Source organism: Crocuta crocuta, unplaced genomic scaffold, assembly GCF_008692635.1.
Source record: "Crocuta crocuta isolate KB4526 unplaced genomic scaffold, BGI_CrCroc_1.0 scaffold658, whole genome shotgun sequence".
Taxonomy (NCBI): domain Eukaryota; kingdom Metazoa; phylum Chordata; class Mammalia; order Carnivora; family Hyaenidae; genus Crocuta; species Crocuta crocuta.
This window is the reverse complement of record NW_027530509.1, coordinates 281,224-305,054: the sequence shown is the minus strand read 5'-3', so window position 1 is coordinate 305,054 and position 23,831 is coordinate 281,224. Positions and strand designations below refer to the sequence as shown.

The following is a 23,831-nucleotide window of genomic DNA, read 5'->3' as shown; positions in this document are numbered from 1 at the left end:
GAGCTTTAAGTTGTCCCAAATCTATTTCCTAGGTTCTAAGGCCAGGGCAAACAAAATTTCAGCCTATTACATATTTAATATTTAATATAGTCTATAAACCATGTTAGGTTCATTTTGTGATACTGCAGTATAGCACCGGATTATTGCATGTATATATAAAGTATTGTTAAATACATGTGCATGGTGATTTATGAAGATTTGAAAGAGCTTGGACCACAATTTTGAGGAATTTACATCATGATAGAACTTTATACTGTTGTATCTTCATTTTTATAACATATTGTTAAGTCTATATGGCTTATTTAACACCAAGATCTTGGTGAAGAACACAACCTCCAAGAATAACTTCAGACTTTAAACGAACTCCTTTTTGACCTGCACTGTGACAAAGAGCCTGTGTATTTTACTACTTCCTCCATCAAAACCACAGCTCCCACCAGAACCCAACAATTACGGCTCCCCAAACCTCTTTCACTTATTAAGGATTGACAGGTGAAAAGAAATAATTGACTAATGTAATGAAGCTAAGTTATCTGTACATTTGCTGGGACAGTACTGTGAATTACCATTAATAATAAATACTTGCGCTAAAAAGCAAGCTAGAGAGGTTATAAAAGTGACTCTGGGTGACACCACCAGAAGTTTCAAATCCCACCCCACCACTAATTTAGCAGTGTGGAGTTGAATGAATTAAACTCTCTAAGCCTCAATTTCTACAACTGCAAAATCTAAATAAATTCAAAATGGTGATGAGGTCATTCAATTAGATTAGATATTTTGATCAGTGTTTTGTCTCATATATAAGAAATGCTCCATACAGTAGTTACTCAATGCTTCGTATACAAACAACTCATTTTCACTTTCTAAATCTACCCATCTTTCCTTTCCCCTTTTTTAAAAATCTACATTTTTTCCTTTCACTCTTAATCCTATTGTGTTATTTATGTTTGTAAAACCCACTTAAATCTTTTGTGGAAGGAGAGCAGGTATTGAGAAAAAAACATGCACAAGTAAATAAATAATAGTAAAAATAGTATTTAAATATAAAAATAATATTAAGTATATAAAAATAATAACACTTTTCTATTTCTTTCGTCAAAGAACAACTTCCTGAGTATTGAGTTTGTGGAATGTATGTGCAGTGGAGGACCACCTGGCATCTTGACCTTGAATACAGAGCGCTCTTCTCAGGAGAGGATCTGGAGGGTTGTGGGAGGACTTAAAGGAAACATATTCAGGCACCTTTTGCCTCCAAACCTCTTTTCCCAGACAAGATAAAAAATGTGGGCACAACATTTCCACTCTAACTGACTCATTTGGCAGAAAAAGAAGTCCAGATGCCAGGAGGAATAGGAAGGCAAAAAAAAAAAAAAAAAAGAAAAGAAAACCTGGGGGAGGAAAAAGGTACCGGAAGAAGCAATGTGTCATATCTCATCAAGCTATAAAAACACCAATCTTGAGAATTAAAAAGGAGGATGCACTGACCTTCACAAGTGAAAACAGGGCCCTGTAAATAGAACGATTCTTAAAGCATACCCCATACCAAAAAGTGTTAACAATCAAAGCGGCTTTTTAACGAACTGCTATGCTGTAATTCAGTATCTACAGGGTAATAACAAACACTACCTGAACCTACATGGGAAAGCCAGGGGTAAAACTTCCGAAACATTCATGTTCAAATATACTAACAAATCCAAAGCTGTACTTTAATTAGACTGCTGTGAAAAATGATCAGAGTATGGTTACACAAGTGTTCACACGTGTCCGGAATCATCAAATTGTATACATTAATTATGTGCAGTTTTTGTATACCTATATTTCTTTTTTTATTTTTTAACATTTTATTTATTTTTGAGAGAGAGATAGAGACAGCATGAGCAGGGGAGGGTCAGAGAGAGAGGGAAACACAGAATCCGAAGAATTCCAAAGAATCAAGCTCCAGGCTCTGAGCTAGCTGTCAGCACAGCGCCCGACGTGGGGCTCGAACCCACAAACCCTGAGATCATGACCTGAGCCGAAGTCAGAAGCGTAACTGACTCAGCCACCCAGGCACCCCTGTGTACCTATATTTCAAGAAAGCTTGAGGGGGAAAAAAAAATCAGAGTAATTGTTTGATAATTTAATTACATGAAATAGCTAGCATGGTTTAATCTTTTTCTAAGCATCTTATAATTTTAGCTAATTTGTTCCATAATAATTGCTAAGGATCAATGGCTCTTACAATTGATGAAAGATGTAAATTGAACTTGATCAATTTTCTTACAACTCCTGTCATTTATGTAAATGTCCAATTAAAACATTTAGTGAGCATAGTCCCCAAACCTTAGGCTTTTCATCTTTTCAGGTTTGACCATTCTGAAATAGAGTCCATGCCCAGGATACATAACCTGACCATGGACAGCATACTCTTCCAGCTATTTGAGTCTCAAATACACTTTCTGACAGTTTTACAGGGAAGATGAGTAATGGAATGCTAAATGAGGTTTAAGTATCTAGAAAGTTTATGTCAAAGAAGAATTAAAAGGCAGGTTTATGGGGTATATCTTACCTTTTAGTTAGTTGAAAAATGATTACTCAGTACCAAGGAAGTACATGGCACTCTGCCAAAATCGCAGGGTAGGAAACAAACAAGGCATGGTTTGTCCTCGGAGTTCATCATATACTGGAAGCAAAATTCAGGCATGCAAATAAAAACAAGTGCATCTCATAAACTTTATGATGAAAATTTCAGATATGAAAACACAGGAAAAATTTTCACAACCATTGCTGTTTCAACATTTTTCTCTCTGTAAAGTAAGGAAGCTATCTTAGGTCCTGTAGGTCTCTTCCAGCCTTAATATTTTGCGATAATATGTTTATGAAAATATTTATTTCACTATTTTTTAGCAGAGACCTAGGAGAACTTTGTCTTTAACAAGTTAGGCACTTATACCAGAGAACACAAAGGCTTTTCAACAAATGCCTTAGTTCAGTAGGACAAAGATATTGCTGATTAGCAACTGGAGAAACAGAAAACCAAAAACTACAGAAAAGAAAATGTGTTTTAATCAGATTTCTCTCAATTGATCCTGCATTCCTAGAATGGGTACAATTACACTAACATAATTTCTGGGGGATTATTATTTGATTAATAAATATATTTGATTAAAATGTTTTTTAATCTGCCACCATCACACTCTAATTTACATAAAAGTAATCAAATGTGAAATCTCAGCCAACTGAACAAAAGAACAAAAACTAAAACATTGACCCGTGTTAGTTGTAGCTGCCCTAAGTATGATGAAATTTCACTTCCACTCTTACCTCTTTTCTTGCTCTTTTGCTTCACATTTCTGTTATTTGCATACCTGCAAGAGAACAAAAATTAAATAAGATAAAATTAAATGAAACACGTAAAATCTTCAATAAATAACAGCTTNGATACCATTGCTAGGATTATTATCCTTACTTATGCATTTTACTTTTCCTGCCATTCTTCACTCTCAAAGGTGGGCCCTACTTTTGTAAAGCTTCCCAAAGTGTATGTGTTGTACTTGAGAGCATTTGAGAAGATTTGGGGATGCATACAGATAAAACCATATATATATATATAAAATTTAATAATCATATACTTATATTAAAGTATATTTGAAATTTTTATAGCTAGCACATCAACCTAGTGATTTGAAAAATATTACTTTTTAATGTTCATTTATTTTTTTGAAAGAGAACATGTGTAATAGGAGAGGGGCAGAAAGAGGGAGAGGGGCAGAAAGAGGGATAGAGAGAACTCCAAGCAGGCTCTCCACTATCAGTGCAGAGCCCGACATGGAGCTGGATCCCATGAACCATGAGATCATGACCTGAGCCAAAATCAAGAGCCAGATGCTTAACCAACTGAGCCACCCAGGCACCCTAAAAGGTATTATTATTAAACAAATTTAATTAAGTTGAAATAGTAGTGTATTTTCAGAGGCATAACAGCATAGGTGGTATGTGAATATAGCAAAAATTATGAAATGGTACATGAACAGCTGAAGTTTGGAAAGATAGTAGTCTAGGGAGTGGAGAAGTAGTGTTACATTTTGAAAGAAGCAAATGTTTTACCTCCTAAATTATAAGTTCCTTGAGGGGAAATTCAGTCTCCACCTAGGTAAGTATAGTAATATGTGCTCAACAACTGAATGCTGCATAGATTTGAAGATCATTGAAACTGTATCTGTGTGTACATGTGTGTTCATATAATGGCAAGGTGGCCATTGTACACAGTGGAGTCAGGGTACAGTAGGGAGGGTGGGGTCTACTCTGAACTCACAATGACCGATGAACTTGTCTTCATTGATCCATTAATTTTATGTGTTGAAATCTATAAATACATTCCAGTGCTATATTTCCAAAGACCATTTGTGCACTTTCTGCTTTTTAAAGACAGAAATAATAAAGACTTAGATTACTGAACTCTGTCAGTAGTAAAATTTCCAGTGAGTATTATAACTATTCATTTATAAGTTCTAGAAGGCAGAAAATGTCTGGCTCCCTCTTATATTTCTAGAGCCCAGGACAGTGCCTGACACAATATAGGTCTTCACTAAATATTTGTTGAATGAATGAATTTATAAATGAATGCTTCAGTCCCCAGAGAGCTGGCAGAAGAAGTTTGGGAGAGGAAATAAGAAAGAGAACTTTTGAGGGGCGCCTGGGTGGCTTAGTCGGTTAAGCGTCCGACTTTCGCTTAGGTCATGATCTCGCGGTTCGTGGGTTCGAGCCCCGCGTCGGGCTCTGTGCTGACTGCCAGCTCGGAGCCTGGAGCCTGTTTCAGTCTGTGACTCCCTCTCTCTCTGACCTTCCCCTGCTCACGCTGTCTCTCTCTCTCTCTCCTAGAAATAAATAAAACATTAAAAAAAAGAAGAAGAAAAAAAAAGAAAGAGAACTTTTGAGACCCAAAGTCAAGCCATCTGTTCATGGCTTCTTCTGCCTACCAAGCCCGGCAGTGAGACAGCCAAACAGTGATCTCACCTGTAGAACCTGCTGGGCCAGTCCAGTCAGCAAGCGAGGTGAGTCCCCACCAGTCATGTGTCAAACCCAGTCAACCTGGCCAACAGATTCCCAGAAGTACACTGTACCTGCTCTCTCTCTGCATCCAAATTGGCCTTGGTACATGAGATCTAATTATCTACCATGGAATTTGGCCAGTACGAGATTATGGTATATTGAGAAATTTGAACTTTAACCACACATAAATAAAAGCACAGGGATCAGGACCACTCCCTGTTACTTCTGTGTGATCTTCAAAAAAAATTTTTTTTCTTAAAAAAGAAACCAGTTGTCTAGGAGTCTGTGAGTTTTCAACTTAAGGGATATATAAGTCAAACTGATTCAACTTTTAATGTAAACTCTCTTTCAAATGCTTTTAAAATAACTTAAATTTATTGAATAATAATATCTGAAACCTAAATAAAATTCAGCACCCTGTATTAATCTTCAAAAAAAATAAAGATGCAGAGAAAGATACAAAATAAGTAAAAACAGTCCCTGGTGCTGCCTTTTTCAGTCAGATTTGAACAACTGAAGTAGTTCAAAACCCTAAGAAAATGTTCTCCTTTATCTCTCAGCAATAGATGCAGGAAGGTTAATTCTTTCAAATTTACAGTAGAAGGTCATCAGGCACATTATCACCTGTCCATGCAGTAGAATTAAACAAATCTTAATGTTCCTTTTTAAGCAAATTTTCCCAGCAAAGAAAAATGGTCTCCGGGTTATATGCTTGTGTGGTATTCTCAAGCTTTCTGGGTACAGCCGGGCAAAATCCTCTCCGTAAGCAAACTAGTGGTTGATCAGAGTTTTCTTCACTTTAAAAAATGATTTACAGTACGATCCCAACAGCTAGAAGATTTCCGCAGGGCATTACACACTTTTGCCCACAAGTCTTCAGGACCAGGCCTACTGAAGAGGGTTAGGTACACGTGTTAACACTTAATTCCCCTCGCCGTCTCAGAACTGACCTACTGCCTTTCATTTTCTTTCACTTCCCTTCCTCCAAATATATCCCTTTTTTCTTGCACTGAAGGACACAACTTTGCAACATCCCTTCTTACCTCTATCTTATCTCTTATACCATCAACATCTCTGTTACATTTGTTTTCTGTTTTCACGGGAATTTCTGCCTTGACAGAGAGCTATTAAATGAGAGAGAGTGGTATAAAACTGCAGGAGTGACTAGAAAAGTCACAGAGAGCAAAGCTGATTTTACTGGCAGTGAGAAATGATACATAGAATGCTGGATAGAAATCAGAAAACCTAGGTTTTGGTTCTGGCACCAAGGATTACTTCCTGGCCTTGGAATTCAGGGAACCTCATGAGCATTTCAGTTTCCTCATCTACATAATTGGCATGCTCATGTGGGGCGCCTGGTAGCTCATTTGGTTAACCATCTGACTCTTGATCTCAGCTCAGGTCTTAATCTCAGGCTCATGAGTTCAAGCCCCACGTTGGACTCCACTCTGGGTGTAGAGCCTACTTTAAAAAAGTTATAATTAGCATGCTCATCATGGCCCTGCCTACCTGACAGAATTGACAATAAAATTTAATCAGATTGCAGGGGCTTTATGTTGCATTAAATTACAAATTGTGTGTCTCTGTAGCACATGAGACGTGGTGGTTGATGATGTTAGACACCCAGATGCAAAGGAGGCACTCATGCGCACCAACTGTCCCCAGCCCTATGTTTACTCTTGCTTGGACTGGACTAACTCAGGGAAATTTTCCAGTTCATTCCTCAGGGTACAAGGAATTTATACATATGAACAATCCTACCATCTTTAGTGGACACTGTCCAGAAAGTTCGCTTCATAAAGCTTCTCCCAAGCCTGCTTTATGGACATGGTGCTGGCCCTGATCTCCTTTCAACCTCTAAGTACTGTCCACACCCCCAGCTGCAGTCTGGCTCTTGTGAGCATCTGGACTAGACAAGAACTGAGTAGAGTGATGGCTCCAGTATTAGACTGGCTTGGGTTCAGACACTGGCACTATAATGAAGTAGCTGTGACACCTTAGGCTTTTTATTTAATTTCTGAGACTCCATTTCCTAACTTGTGCAGAGAAGACACCACTAGCTACATTGTAAAGAGATAGAAAAAATAAAAAATAAAGCTTTACTACAGCCCAAGAGTTAAAAGTAACAGACATCACAAATATGGATATTTAGAATTGTCCAGATATTTAAATTGTAGTCTTTTAAAAATAAATGATTTTGGGGATACCTGGGTGGCTCAGTCGGTTGAGCATCCAACTTCGGCTCAGATCATGATCTCGATGTTTGTGAGTTTGAGCCTCACATCAGGATCTGTGCTGACAGCCAAGAGCCTAGAGCCTGCTTCAGATTCTGTGTCTCCCTCTCTCTCTCAAAAGGTGGTGGAGCGCTCCCATTCACACTCTGTCTCTCTCTCTCTTTCAAAAATAAATAAAAATAATTTTAAAATTTTTTAAATAAAAGATTTTAAAGAAAGGCAACTGTGCAATTAAGACACACCTTGTGCTTTCTTTGAGCTCACAGCCCTTGAATAGATGATCAAATCTGCAGTGGTACAATAATTAAGCCTAACAAGTACTTAATTATTTTTATAATTAAAAAAGTAAATAATTGAATGAATGAGTGAGTGAATAAATGAAAGAATGAATTCTACTGAAGTTATTTGGGAAAAAAGTTCAATTTCATATGTATCCTCTAGGTGGCGAACTGAAACTTCCTACAGTATATTGCGTTTCCTTGTGTCTTCCATAACTGACACAAAAATTTTACCAAAAAAATCTATGATTCTATGTCTGTCATGGTAAAAAAGTAAGAAATCACTAATGTATTTTCTCCCAATGTTATCTCTTTATTTCTCTTTATTTTTACGTCTTTATGCTTCTTGTCCAAAAATTTGTTTATAGAAAGTCATTAAGAAATATGATTGTGTAAGTACTCTAAAGAAACTGAATTGTGCAATAGACTTTTCAAAGCACTTCTGCAAGCTTGCTGTGAGTACTTTCCATTTTGTGGCGTACTCTTAGGAAAACACTGTTTTGTCCAAAGTTGGTTATTTTCCTAGGATGTTCATTCTCCTCTAAATATGAGGAAGAATTAGAGTAAATCTCCTAACAATTACTTTTTTTAAACTAAGTCTCAAATATGTATTTTTTCCCTTTTAGATTCATTGTGACAGTGACAGATAAAATTGAATCAGAGCTGAATGCATTATTCTGTAAATTGAATAGAGAAGCACAATCAAATGAGATAAATTAATCCAAATACATTGCTTTAATTTTCCTTCAGGTCAGGATATGAGTTCCCTGAATGATTTAAATAATGCCCCCCAATCCCATGTTCCTGTGTGATGATATAGTCTATATTTTCTTATACAGGAAACATGACCTGAAAATATCTTGGAGTGCCATGAAAGCTGAAGGACAAAGCTAAAATCCACCAAAGGGTGCACCAAACAAGAACAACAAGAATTGAAGGTGCCTGTCCTGTTTCCAAAAGCAAGGGGAGGAGGTGAGTAAAAAGAACAATGACATGTTATAGCCCAAGAGCTAAAATTAAATGCATGTAAACAATTCTTGTTGGAACTAGAAGCCAATGTAGATTAGGCAAACCAGGTAAAGAGTTCTTTCTTGCCAAAACATGCCAGGAGAAGAGTCACCTCGCATTGAGACATGGCTACTGACAGAAATGAGGTTAATACTGGACAGTTACAGGGGATTCTGAACTTGCAGCTCTTAAAAGGCGGTATATATGTAAGGCCCATATTTCTTTTTTACCCTATTCACAAAGCTGAAAGCCAGTTTGTTCAGATACTGGAATCTGAGTGAGAATTTGTACCTTATTGTAAATATTTCTCTAACACACATTTCTTAAGCAACAGCTCTGGGCCAGGCCCTTGAATAATACAAAGATGAATAAGGCATGGTCCCTGCCCTCAGACATGTACACACATAATTATATGAGATTAATCAAGGGAGAGAGAGGGAAAAAAAAAAAGGAGCTAAGGCCAAACTCTTATGTCGATGTGAGAGTATGGAAGGTCCCATCCCACAGTTGGGTTAGTATCAACTTGTCTAACCAGAATCCAAACATAGCAGTAGTTTTTGCTGAATTTCTAATTAAACCCGTTCTTCTGGGACTCTGATGCAGCTAAAGCCATGGAAATAGACCTGGAAACAAGGAGATATAAGCACCTAAAAAGCCTTTCCGAAGGCATTGTGGGCTTGTTTCATAAGATCATTCCCAAAGGTATGCAAGAAGCCAGAAGAGTTACAGAAGAAAACAACATCCATTAAATCAACGTATCATTCCTAACTTTATCGTGAGCATGCAACCCTAAATCTTTCTAAGTAAAATAAGTATAATCATTAATAGAGGAGTATAAATGAATCATAGAATATCTCATATAGTAATTTTTTTAAAAATGATGTAGCTCTAGACTAGAAACATCTCCATATGTACAAAAATTAAAGAAAACAGCCAGAAGGAGACAATTTAGGCTATAAACTTGCCTTGTGACTTGATACAATTTAAAGACTTTTTCTAAAGGTTAAATAAAAGCAGAAAATGGCGCAAACATGTTAATAAAGTATGAATATGATGTACTCTTTACTTATCACTTTTATGTTATGCCTCCAGAATTATGATTTAAAGTGAATTTTTTATTTAAAATTTTTTTTGGTATTTGGATTGTCATTGTACCTATAAAACACATTTTGTCTTTTTATAGATGAAGGTTTGTGAAGGTTTTTAATATTGTCCCTACATATTACTAGGTTTTGGCACTTTCTCTACAGCCACTTTTGCAAGCTAACACATATTTAAAGTCTTCAGTCCAAATAGCCCATGCACATTTCAATATCAATTCAAAGAGAGAGAAGTACATTTTGACCCAACATCTGTTATTAAGTTGACAGCCTATCTCCATATCAGCCCAAGGTATATCTGTTATCATTCGTCTTTTACTCTTCATTACTTTTCATTTTCAGAAAAGAAAAAGAAAAGGAGAAAAGTTGGAAAGCGGCTCAGTAAAAGCACGAAAGGGACTGACCACCCCTTCCGGCAGCAGGAACTGAAAGTCGTCTGTTAACTGTAACCTTTAGGTTTATGGTAAGACAATAATCCAGGCCCTGTGGCTTCTGCTTTATTGTGATTGTACCATTTTTTCCCTTAGTAAAAAATTCTCTTTGAGTAAGTTCTCTTCAATGACTCAAGCCCTCTATACATGGCAATAGCTTCCTCCCACAAGGAAATTTTCGAATACAAAAGCCAGAGTCTTCCTTCTTTAAGCCAAACTCCCCTCTAGAAATGAGGCCGAAAGTCACAGAAAGAAAGCCTGTGTGGCCTGCTGAGGATGCAGGGCACAGCCCACCGCTCCAATCAGCCAGTGACCTTTCATAAGAAGACAAACACACAGAGAAGCACCACCACATTGTAATGCCAGCATTACACAAGCATAGCAGGTGCATCCACGCCCTCCTGGTGCCACAGCTGGACATGCCCAGACTCTCCCACTCATGGGGCCACCCGGGCTTGTCTGAATTCAAGTCAGTAGAAGCTCATTGCCATGGGGATAGGTGAGATCTAGGTTTGATGCCAATCAACATATGCATGATTGCCCAACAAGGAAGATAAAGAAGTAAAGCAAACATAGGCACCCATACCTATACAATTCTTTTAAAGAGGACTTGAAATACAAAAGCTAACACAAAAAGAGAGTGGTATTAGCTCAGTAAGTATGAAATAGCACCAACACTCTCTAAAACAATTTTCTAATCCCAGCAGAACAATCTTCAGTGATGAACCAGCAAAACACAGTTTCAACTGCCCTCAACAGCACTTTTTGGTTTACTGTAAATACATTAGTTACACTAAATAACCTACCAAAAAACTTAAGAGAAATTAAAATAATAGTGTTGTAATGATGACAATAATAATTACAGTTACCATTTACCAAACACTCATTAGGTGCCAGTTTGCGATATTTTAGCTGCATGGCTTAATCTTCGTAACAGTCTTGTGAGGCGGGTTCTATTATCCCCATTATACAGATAATGAAACTATATCCCATCTCAAATAAATACCTTTTCCTAAAACACCCAGCTAGAGTGAAAGTGCCATAATCAAACTCCAACTGAATTTTTCCCACTGTACCAGGGGTCAGCAGACTGCAACCCTTGTGTCATAGTCGTCTTCCCAGTTGTTTTGGTAAATAAAATTGCACTGGGATTCAGACATTCACTTCCATGTATGTGTCATCTGTGGCTGCTTTGGTGCTGGAACGGCAGAGTTAAGTAGTTGTGACAGAAACCATATGGTTCACAAAAGCTAAACAATTGACTACCAGGCCCTTTAGAGAAAAACTTTGCCAACCTCTGTTCTTCAGTGTGCCATTAAGCATTTTTAAATCATTGACTATAAAAAATATTTTCCAAGAATTAGGAAATTCTAAGAAGCAGGTGTTCACTGCAATTAATCATTAATTTCTTTGTGAACAGCTACACCCAAGACATTCTGCCTCTGCAAAGAGCTTTCTTCTACTCCCTAGAAATTTAGTTGGGAAAGAGTACTGGAAAAAGAGAATCTGAATTTCACTGATGAATTCATTCCTGTCTTCCCAGTCCAGCTTCTCCTCAGCTCACCTTCTCACAGGACATCCCATCCAACTATGTACAGAAGAGAAAAGGAGAGAGAAGAACACAATGAAAAAGTGTTTTTATAGCTTCATGGAGCTTCTATTCCATTTTCAGACCCTGCTCACATGCCATAGGGGAAATCTGAAGGAAACGTGACAAATATCAGGGTTTACTTGGTGTAGATTTGTCCAATTGATATAAACCAGATGAATAATATAATTTTAACACAGAAGACACATCAGATAGTAACCAATTGAGATGATTCAGTTTATCAACTAAAAGCAAGCAAACAGCAACACAAACAACAAAAAACAAGAACCTAGCAAAGCTGGGTGACAGATTTCTCCCAGGTTAAAGAAGTAGCAACAGACAAGAGGCTTCTCATCCATTCTACCACACATTCAACAGAATCCAGTTGAAGGCCACCACTGTATCCTATTCACCAGGTTCGATGTATACATTAAGTTCCTGTCCTTTATCAAGGCCACACCTGTAATAGAAAGGTGAATCAGCTGATTCAGGTTCAAATCCTGTTTGGGTCACTTACTATTTATATAAATTTGGGAAGGTCAGAAAACCAGGTTAAGCCTCAGTTTTATAGAAGTAAAGTATGGTTCATTGTTCCGTGAGTGTAAAGAAGAGAAAATGGAACAGCCAGTGCCTAACGAAGTATTGAGCACATTGTAGGCACTTTCTCAATATGTGGCAAATGCTAGTATTGTTCTTAAAAGACAAGTAAGACTGCATCCATCACCTTGGTCTTTTATTGGACCAAGGTCAGTAGGTATTAACAGTTGGACAAAAAAGCACTTCTCAGCTCAGGTATAGGTGATAACCTGCTGGCCATATACTATAGAGGTATTTTCACTCTGAGGGAAATTCAGAATTTTCACCTGAAAGCTAAATGTTAATTTTCTAATCAAGTCTTGTACCAGTTGCACATAATTGTTATTATATGTTATGATTTATGGACAGCCTTGTTTTTAATTATGAGGTTTTTATTGGAGAGACAGGTTTCGGGGTGAGTCTGCCATCTGACTTGCCAGCACTTGTTACAAGTTTTTATAGTGTGACTCATTTGTGTGTGTGTGTGTGTGTGTGTGTTTAGGACTGCTATTATTAAATGTTGCTGGCATATAGTAAGAAATCTGTGATTCAAATTTGTCCATATGTACCTCCCCACCACCTACTCTATCCCTTCACATGCCCCACCCCTCCCCCATTTATCAAGGCTAGCTACAAATTATTTTCAAGGTTTCATACAGATAACTTCACTTGGAATGGTCCTTGCCTAATTCCCTCTAGCTATTCGTGCATATCAAATAGAAGCAAAGACTGCTCAAAAGTGAAAATCTTTTCAGGTAGTGTGGTGGATAGAAAAACTGGAGGAAATCTGTAAGACAGTGTAAAGCATGAATGTTATTTCTTTATGTTCTATGTTTTTAATTCTGTAGTTTTCTGCAGGAAAAACCATCTTCACATCGAAGTCAGTGAGAGGCACTGATAGATCAGTGCTATAAGTGGCCTACAAAGGAAAAGACACAGAACATGAGTACACAAAGCCTATAAAAGATTAAAGACATTGGCACAAGTGGAAAAATGAAAACAAAATGGAAAGGACAGCGCTGAATCAACTCTATGGGGACTCAACAATACCAACAGCCGAACCTTTGTTAGGTAACTCCTACATATGCACTGTGAAGCCTACATATGAAGCCTGGCACAGAGCATCGTGGAAAGATGTAAATAATAACATTTTGCAGATGCAGGCCTTCTCTTTTGTGTTGCTACTGACTTTTACGTTTTCAACTCCTCTGTTAATTAAAAGTATGAAGGGGGCACCTGGGTAGCTCAGTGGGTTAAGTGTATGACTCTTGGTTTCAGCTCAGGTCATGATCTCATGGTTCATGGGTTTGAGCCCTGCATGGGACTCCGCACTGACAGTGCAGACCCTGCTTAGGATCCTCTCTCTCCCTCTCTCTCTCTCTGTTCCTCCCCTATACACTCTCTATCCCTCTCTCTCTCTCTCTCAAAATAAATAAATAAAAATTTAAAAAAATTTAAGTATGAAAGAGTAGGAGAAATGAAGGGAAAGAGAGAAGGAAGGGAAGAAAGAATAGGAAAATGAGAGAAAGAAAAACTGTCTCCAATGTTAGATATCACAGTTCATCAGAACCGCAAACACTTGGGGCCCATGCACAGCAATGATAATTTGGTTCCACTTCTGCTGAATCACTTCTGGAAATCAGTCCTGTGGACTTGTGTTATATATTGCTGAATAACAGATTAACCCACTCCCCAAAAATGAATAGCTTAAAATGCCTGTGGTCAGGGCTCTGGAGATGGCTTAACTGGGTCTTCTGCTTCATAGTCTCCCACAAGACTCTAGGCAAGGCGTCCATCAAGGCTGGATCTCATCTGAAGGCTCGCCTAGGGAAGGACCTGCTTCCCAACTAACACATGGGATTGTGGGCAGGATTCAGTTCCTTGAGGAATGTGGAACTGAGGGCTTCAGTTCCCTGTTGCCCTCAGGTCTTCTCTCCTAGGGTGGGAGGGCCTCCCTCCAGTGGCAGCTTACTTCATCAAAATCAGTGAGAGAGAGAGAGAGAGAGGCTTCTAGCAAGACAGAAGTCACAATGCTTTGCAAACTAAGCAAGGAAGTGTCACCCCCTCTAAGCCGCCATATCCTATTGGTTAGAAAGTAGTTTCACAAGTGGAGGGGATTACACAAGGTACGAATGCTGGAAGGTAAGATAACCAGGGACTATCTCAGAGGCTGCCTGCCACAACTTGGCAATCTACTCCCCTTTCCTTTGTTTACTAATTTTTTTCTGTCTCATCTCTATTCAGACTACCACAAAACTTCAAAATAGTCAGGTCTAAATGGATAAAAGTTTATTTTTAGTTCTAAATTTGCATTCCCTAGAAGTGCCAGTAGTATAGAAGCAGTAGGTTGATAAGAAGAAAGCATGAGTACCAGGCCCAGTTCCGGAAATATACTGGATGTAAGATTTTATCTGTGAATCTCACTTCCTCATCTTTGAAATGGGGATAATTATGTTTTCTCTGCTCATTTCACATAATGATTACGAGGGCCAAAGCATATCCTGTGTGTCAGTGTTTTCCAAAATGCAGTAACAGAGTGCAGGAAGTACTTCCGATGTCTCTAGGTGGTGTATGGACTGGAGGTGGAACTTTTTTAAGATATTTGTTTTTAGAGTGCATTAGAAAAATATAACTTGCACAGAAAATGCATGACTTTATAGCTAATGTTGCTTAAATGAGACTTCAAAGAAGCTGGGTAAAAGGCGAGTCAATTTGAAGAAAACTATTAAGAAGATAATGATAGATGATGGTCTAAGAATGGGGCACACATTATGAAGGTGACATACAAATGACTGCATAAAATGTAAAATGCTCCACAAATGCATCCAATCCTGCACTCCATGACTCTGGTTTAAGAAGGAAACCAGATACATTCTTTACTACCAGCAGAGTAAGCCTAAATACAATGGTGAAAGAGAGGACCACTTGAAAATCCAGTCCTAAGTGCTTTGCCCACAAAGAATCCTTTCCATGGTATTAATACAACATTTATATCATTTGTTCCCTGATGCATTTTCTTTCCTGGCAATGTATTAATAATAATTTGAATTTATTAGGGGCTTACCGTATATATATGCCACATATACATATACTATTCCAATTAATACTTCTCCTATGAGGAAGGTCGTGTTACAGCTTATAAATAAGGAAACTGAAACCTAAAGAGGTTAAATAACTTGGCCAAAATCACTCAGCTGGAAAGTAACAGAGCTAGAATTTAAACTCAGGTTTATCTAACTCCAAAGCCCATGTTAATGTTACTCTGCCAGTAAAGTTTAAAAGGACTGGACTTCTACTCACTACGCCCACACTTCCCCTTTTCTACTTCTTACATTTTTACATTTGTGCATTGCAATATTTTTTTCTCTGGAACGTAGGAAAATACATCCACACCAGAGCATTGAAAACAAGGTCAGAGAATGAGTCACCTTGTGCCAAATACCCAGACACTAAATATACACTAAACAGAATAATAGAAGCAACTACCTACTGGCCCAAACTCTCACCCAACTCATTCCCAGGGGCAAAGGAACAAACAGAAAGGTAAGGAAGGGCTCCTTCCCAGGCAGAGATGTGGCACTCACCACTTCTCCTGTATGACCTCCTAGCCAAGGACAATTCTATACATAAAGAAGAAGTGCATTACCCATGGGCTCTAAACACCCAGTGAGCTGTTTAATAGCACAGTCTCTCCTCGAAAGAAGACAATACTTCACTTTTGCTTTTTTCAGAATGACATGTAAGTTTTGACTGAAACCAGATATTCCAGGTGATAAGGGTGACTGAAATGTGTTTAATTCTCTTTCAAGAAGAGCTTTGAGCTTTATGTCTTTAGATCCAGAAAAATAGACCTAAAAATTTATTTTAAAAAAACTGACTGTGAGGGTTATAGCTCACTATAATTCAATAGAATTGCAGAAAGTGGAATGGTCCCATATAGGAAATATTACTTTCTGTACTCAGACTACTATCCATTTTGTAACAAAAAGCAACTTTTTGCTCATTTAAATCATGGAATATTAATACAATGCATTTATTTTTTTTTAATATTTTTATTTTTTATTTATTTCTAGGAGAGAGAGAGAGAGAGAGAGAGAGCGTGAGCAGGGGAGGGTCAAAGAGAGAGGGAGATACAAACTCTGAAATAGGCTCCAGGCTCTGAGCTGGCAGTCAGCACACAGCCCGACGCGGGGCCCGAACCCCCGAACCGCGAGATCATGACCCGAGCGAAAGTCGGACGCTTAACCGACTGAGCCACCCAGGCGCCCCTCATAATGCATTTATATTGATTACGTTTTTCCTAACTCTTTACGTTGTTTTGAAACTTTCATTTCAACACTGCCTAGGTTTGTGACCACATTAAATACAATTTGAGACTAGGGTGTCAACACTAAAATTCTGAGGCTGTCATCATAATGATACTAAATCTTGGCTTATGATAATTTTTCTAAACTTTCATTTCAACTGTGCTTTGGTTTATGACCATGTCTAGCTTTGCAGCATTGAATTATGAGTATGCATTTAGTATGAGAATAGCAAAATTAAAAATCTAAATGTAATGTGCCTGACTTTGGTACCAAAGTCTGTTTCTTGAAACTTTTATTTTAACTCTCCCAAGGTTTCTGTCAGATGAACCAATCACTTTGCAATCAGTTTATGATTGTTAAGGAAATGGTTTTATCATTGATTCATTCATGTAACAAAAATTAGTTTAGAAGTCTTGTGTGACGTGGGTATTGATTTCTTATAAGTCAGACCTTGTATGTTTGATGATGTAGTATAAAAACATGAAGCACTCTTTTAAGTGATATGTCTGTAATATGATTAACTTTATAACAGAAATGGCCACCCATGCTACAATGTAAGAGCCATGAAGACAGGTATCTTCTACTGTTTTGTCTCTGATGTATCTTAAGGGTCTAGAAGAATGCCTGGCACATAACAGGTGCTCAATAAATATTTGACAAATGGCTAGTAGATGAATGAAATAATCAACACAGACTTATAAGAGAAAAGAAAAGCCATGAAAAAATTCTTCATTGAAAAGGTGTTATTTTGGGGGCACCTGGGTGGCTCAGTTGGTTGAGTGTCCAACTTCAGCTCAGATCATGATCTCACGGTTTGTGAGTTCAAGCCCCATGTTGGGCTCTGTGCTGAGAGCATAGAGCCTGGAGCCTTCTTCAGATTCTGTGCCTCCCTCTCTCTCTGCCCCTCCCCTGTTCATGCTCTGTCTCTCAATAATAAAAACTTTAAAAATGTTTTTCAAAAGGTGTTATTTTTAGGTGATTTTCTAATAATATTGTTTTCTTCACTTTTTTTCATTTATTAAGAATGAATATAGAGAGAGAAAACGTATAACAAATTCCTATCAGGAATATTATGTAGTAAATGTCTTCTCCTGGCATTGATTCTTAGTGGTCTCTGCGTGTGTGTGTGTGTGTGTGTGTGTGTGTGTGTGTGTGTGTAGTTCTCTGAATTTTTTTCAGTAGATTATTCTAAGTTTGAATATGAATTATGTTCATGTCTTGGGAACTGGTCCTTATATATGAGTAATCAAAGAAACTTATGAACCTGCAATTTTGAAAATAAAACAGGATTAACAATGTAAAGGATTATGAGAAATGTCTTCAGAATGATTGACCAAATTAAGAAACAGAAGAGGCAGTATCAACATATATTATCAAATGTTTTTTGCTAGAAAATTTTCAGAATTGAAAATCAAACTAATCTACGCTAAAATTTGTCCCAGAAATTTTCATTTCTTCATTAGTATAAGTTAGTCTGAATTAGGAATATGCACTCCTCTCTGAGCTACAGACCCATCTTTCCAATATTACATCTCCATCTTGATATATCACCATGTCTCATGTTCAAGCTCTCTGAACCGGAACTCATGACCTTCATCTCAAACTGCATCCTCATCCAGTGTTTCCTATTTTGTGACCATAATTAACTATCAAGCTCTCCAGTTGTACAAACCTGCCTAACACCTTCTTCTACCTCATTTGCCATCTCAAGCTTATTGCTAAACTCTGTTGATATTATTTCTTAAATATATCTCAAAGGATTCTCCTTCTTCCCATCTTAGATGCAAATACTTTGGTCTAAACTACCATAATCTATCCTCTGAACTACCGGTCCACCAGTATCCATTCCAGCTTCTCCTCCAAACCATTCTCCAAAGTGCATGTAAAGTGATTTTTTTTGTCTTACTTTCTTAAAAAAACTTTTTAAATTAATTTATTTTTAATTTACATCCAAGGTAGTTAGCATATAGTGTAACAATGATTTCAGGAGTAGATTCCTTAATGCCCCTTACTCATTTAGCCCATCCCCCCTTCTACAATCCCTCTAGCAACTCTCTGTTTGTTCTCCATATTTAAGAGTCTATTTGTGTTTTGTTCCCCTCCCTATTTTGATATTGTTTCTGCTTCTCTTCCCTTATGTTCATCTGTTTTGTATCTACAAGTTCTCATATGAGTGAAGTCATATGATTTTTGCTTTTCTCTGACTAATTTCACTTAGCGTAATACCCTCTAGTTCCATCCAAATAGTTGCAAATGGCAAGATTTCATTCTTTTTTATTGCTGAGTAATACTCCATTGTATATATACACATCACATCTTTATCTATTCATCCATCGATAAACATTTGGGCTCTTTCTATACTTTGGCTATTGTCAATAGTGCTGCTGTAAACAATGTAAAGTGATTTTTAAATGTTTGACTGAAGATCTGATGATATCACTTCTCTGCTTAAACCATCAATGGCTTCTCTCTTTCTTTAATACTTTTTTAATGTTTATTTATTTTTTGAAAGAGAGAGAAAGACAGAGCCAGCAGGGGAGAGGCAGAGAGAGAGAGGAAGACACAGAATCTGAGGCAGACTCCAGGCTCTGAGATCTCAGCACAGAGCCTGACATGGGGCTCAAACTCATGAACCGCAAGATCATGGCCTGAGCCAAAGTCTGACGCTCAACCAACTGAGCCACCCAGGTGCCCCAGCTTCTCTCTTTTTTTAAGATAAAGATAAAAATGTTTAAAATGGGCTATACAGTCCTACAAGATTTTGTAGTGCTTATTTCTCCAACTATAGCCAGCCATACTCTATCCCTATGCTCCAACCATAATTCCTTTAGTATGGCCATGCTTTCTCCTACCTCAGAGCTTGCCACATGCAGTTTCTTCAACCTGGAATGTTCCTCCTTGCAACCACTGCCCCATACCTTTGATTGGTTAACACCAACATAATCCTGCAGCTCTCAACTCCCTTGAAACCTTTGACCATACCAGACTAGATCAGACCCCTCACTATGCGTTCACATAGCATCCAGGACTTTATTTCTATGGCAGTTACTATGTTTTGTAATTGATAGTTTCTGACTTACTCATCACATGTACCTATCAGATAGTATCTGATATTTAGAAGGAGCTCAATATCCAACTGTTTAATGGATAAGTATTTTACTAGCTAATAGTAATAATAATATGATCTTATTTTAGCATTGTCACCAGAAACATGGATGAGCTAAATGCAGATTAAGAATGTATTTTTAGCCACATTGAGATACCACCTCACAAGAGTCAGAGTCGCTAAAATTAACAACTCAGGAAACAACGGATGTTAGGAAAGGATGTGGAGAAACGGGAACCCTCTTGCACTGCTGGTGGGGATGCAAATTGGTGTGGCCACTCTGGAAAAGTGTGGAGGTTTGTCAAAAATTAAAAATAGAATTACCCTTCAAGCCAGCAATAGCACTACTAGGAATTTATCCAAAGGATACAGGAATGCTGTACATTCCTGTAGAGGCACATGTACCCCAATGTTTGTAGCAGTGCTATCAACAATAGCCAAATTATGGAAAGAGCCCAAATGTCCAACAACTAATGAATGGATAAAGAAGATGTGGTTTATATATACAATGGAATGCTACTCAGCAATAAGAATGAAATCTTGCCATTGGCAACAATATGGATGGACCTGGAGGGGATTATGCTAAGTGAAATAAGTCAGCCAGAGAAAGACAGATATATGTTTTCACTCATATGCGGAGTTAAGAAGGTTAACAGAAGACCATGCGGAAAGGGAAGGGGAAAAAATAATAGTTACAAACTGAGAGGGAGGAAAACCATAAGAGACTCTTAAATAGAACAAACTGAGGGTTGATGTAGGGGTAGGAATGGGTGATGAGCATTGAGGAGGACACTTATGGGGATGAGCACTGGGTGTTGTATATAAGCGATGAATCACGGGAATCTACTCCTGAAGCTAAGAACACACTGTGTACACTGTATGTTAGCTAACTTGACAATAAATTATATTTTAAAAAAAGAACATATTATTAGGAACATGTAACAATGCTGGTATTATTTATATCATACATGGCATATGCCATCAGTAATGTATGAGAGGATGGCTTCATGAGAGGCAAGAAAGTGAAAAAACAGCAGGGGAAAAAAAGGGGGGTTCAGCAGGCCTGAAGAAACTGCAAGGAGATAATGGCTGAAATTACTGGATTTAGCAGCAAGAAAGCCATCTTGGCAATCAGTTACTTGATTTTGTGTGAAATTGGTTACTAATTCTGTATGAAAGCCAGATTATAGAAGATTGAAGAGCCAATGGAAATAGAGATAACATTCCTCTTCCAAGGATCTTAACTTCTGATTATGCAGTTTCTCTGGCCATGCAGAAGCCAATTATTTGACTGTGTTTGGGGTGTGTGATTATATCTACACAAAAGCAACAATTTCAGATGAGAAAAAAATTCAGATTCTAATTCACAATGGCTCATAATGATGAAAGGTTGAATGTAGGACTGGATCCACAGCATATTAGATTAATCAAATCTTCAAGCCAATTGATTCTGCTCTGTGTAATATGTGTTTGTGCATGTAATATACATCTTTTTTTTAACAAAGACGCCTCCTAAAATTAAAAAACACTCTCAAAAATCACTAAATTTTATAGAATGGGTTTATGCAAGAGCCCATGGAAAGAAAATATGCTTTACCAGAAATGTATCAATGATCTCTAATAAAGGAGTATTCAGCCTAGTTCAGAAAAAAAAACACATTTCTGAGAGAGAAAAGCAAATTAAATGTGTAATGTATGCTGAATAGCAATCTTCAAAAGAAAATTAAGATAAAGTACAATTCTCAATTTGTATCTTTTTCAGCATATTTTCAAAATATGAAGCACCTGCATCTCTCTCTATTTGGACAAAATGTTTTTAACTAACTCAACCTCTCACTCCCCCTTCACTATTCCATCTACAATAGCAGTAACAATGCACTGTGAGATGCACTCGATTGCAACATTAATATTAGACCTCCAAAATGAGAGAGAGAGATAGAGAAGTCTGGACACACAACGTCGTTGCAAAAATAATTACTGACTATGTCACTGAGTTATTCAACATGTTCTAACTTTAGCATAAAGTCACATCAGCAATAGCTAAAGTTTGGACACTGCTGCAGTCCCCCTTTGCATGTGATTGCCCAACTTGCTCTTCAACTTGAGAAGGCTCTTTTGTTTTTACAAATACCTATAAGCTAAAGATATACCAGTATATCAGTATAATCCATTAACTTAATAAGTTAGCTATGCTATTCATTGTGAAATTCTGGCAAATAAGAACTATACATTACTGGTATTATAAGGTACACGAGCCAAGATTGGCCTAATGTTTTTAAGTGAGGCCTCTGCCACGATTAAATAATCTAGGATAACTTTATTCAAGAACAAGCTTCGGGGTGCCTGGGTGGCTCAATCGATTGAGCATCCAACTCTTGATTTCAGCCTAGGTCATGATCTCATGGTTCGTGACATTGGGCCGTGTTGGGCTCAGCAGATGGTGGAGCCTGTTTGGGATTCTTTCCTTCTCCCTCTCTCTCTCTGCCCCTCCCCTACTCCTCTCTCTCTCTCTCAAAACAAACAAACAAATAAATATCTTTAAAAAAAAAACATTTCAGTGGGAAGATAAAAGTTGATAAAATGAGGAAATAAACTATTTTATGCCTGAACTGAGTGCAGTATTCCCTCTTGTGCACACAGAAGAAGTTCAAACTTACCTAGCACATAGAAGTCTTATTCAGTTAGCTGGGGTGGGGGAGAAGGATGGAAGGAAGGTAGAACTTCATACAGGCAGAATTTTTTCTGATTTTATAATTAAATCACCCCTTTTATCTCATCTCCTTCTATCCATGTGTCATTTAAATCAGTGATTTTTCTTTAAAAAAAAAACGATTTTAACGTTTATTCATTTTTGAGAGGCAGAGAGAAACAGTGTGAGCAGGGGAGGGCCAGAGAGAGAGGGAGGAGACACAGAATCCGAAGCAGGCTCCAGGCTCTGAGCTATCAGCACAGAGCCCCACACAGGGCTCAAACTCACAAACCACGAGATCATGACCCGAGCTGAAGTCAGATACTTAACCGACTGAGCCACCCTGGTGCCCCAATCAGTGATTTTTCTAAGTGGGTCATCCTATGGGGTATTTTGGATGTTTTTCAGTGGCATTTTTTGACTTGGCTCAAACATAGGCCAAAAGGCCCAAACCACTGCATTTTCAACAACCCCCTGGACATTCATGTAGGTGAAAATATGTGTAAATATTCTGAGCAAAGAAGCTAATTATGTTTTATATGTAAACATGAAGGCCTAGAAATATAATGGCTAACTGGGTAGGAATAAGGTCTCCAGTACCAAGGTTGTGCTTTTAAAACACCATTCCCCACTTAAAAGAATCAGTGCTGCTTTCAGAAATGGTTGATACTATACATAGCATGTGAAATATACAAGATAAAACTGGAATGGGGTGCCTGGGTGGCTTAGTAGGTTAAGTGTCTGACTTTGGTTCAGGTCATGATCTTGTGGTTTGTGGGTTCCAGCTCCACATTGGGCTCTCTGCTGTCATTGCGGAGTCTGCTTCAGATGCTCTGTCCCCTCTCTCTCTGCCCCTTCCCCTCAAAGATAAACAAACACTTAAAAAACTGGAATACATCGTCACATTAGGAATCAAGGATTCTGTCAAAGACTGCTGGAGTCACGTGAAAAAGACACAGGAACCAACTTGCCAAGGCTCTCACTAGCCAAAGACAGGGATTGAGCATCAATAGGAATGATAATTATAGTGCATTAAAACACATCAATTAAGTTCAAATCCACAAGTTCATAATAATTCAAAAATCATCAGTCACCTTTGGAAGATGCTGAAAGCGCAAATCGTTATTTTTAAAACTTTTAAAACATTTGAAAATAAAGTGCTCATCTTGTCTTTTGTGTATGTACCTGAGGGCAAACAGGTAGGTAACAAAGAAAGCTTTCTCTTTACAGAAATATTTCAGCTAGTAAATAACGAAGGGAAGGTAGAATTAGAATGCCACCATTTTGCAACCCCTAAGGAAATAATAGATTAAAGAAATAATTATCAATGGCTGTTATAGACAAAGAAGCAGATTATATGCCTTTTGGTAGAGGTTTATGATACTTATAAAGTATTTTTGCCAAAATATCAAACCTGAATCACATCCAGACTCTGGATCTAAATACTAAATTACCAAAAAAAAAAAAAAAAAAAAAAAAAAAA

At 37.7% G+C, this 23,831-nt stretch overlaps 1 protein-coding gene across 6 annotated transcripts in view; it reads right to left on the bottom strand.

The window, feature by feature from the left end:
* The window catches only part of LOC144233973 (uncharacterized), a 60,384-nt gene that overhangs the window by 18,244 nt on the left and 18,309 nt on the right, over positions 1 to 23,831 (bottom strand). For 5 of the 6 annotated variants that reach the window (XR_013335820.1, XM_077767066.1, XM_077767068.1 and 2 more), the window contains exons 3-5: positions 7,239 to 7,425; positions 3,304 to 3,347; positions 2,549 to 2,662 (exon numbers count right to left, since the gene is read on the bottom strand). The gene's annotated coding sequence lies outside the window, so the exon portion shown is untranslated. The remainder of the gene's footprint in view (positions 1 to 2,548; positions 2,663 to 3,303; positions 3,348 to 7,238; positions 7,426 to 23,831) is intronic. The other variant, XM_077767067.1, reaches the window with a different exon arrangement.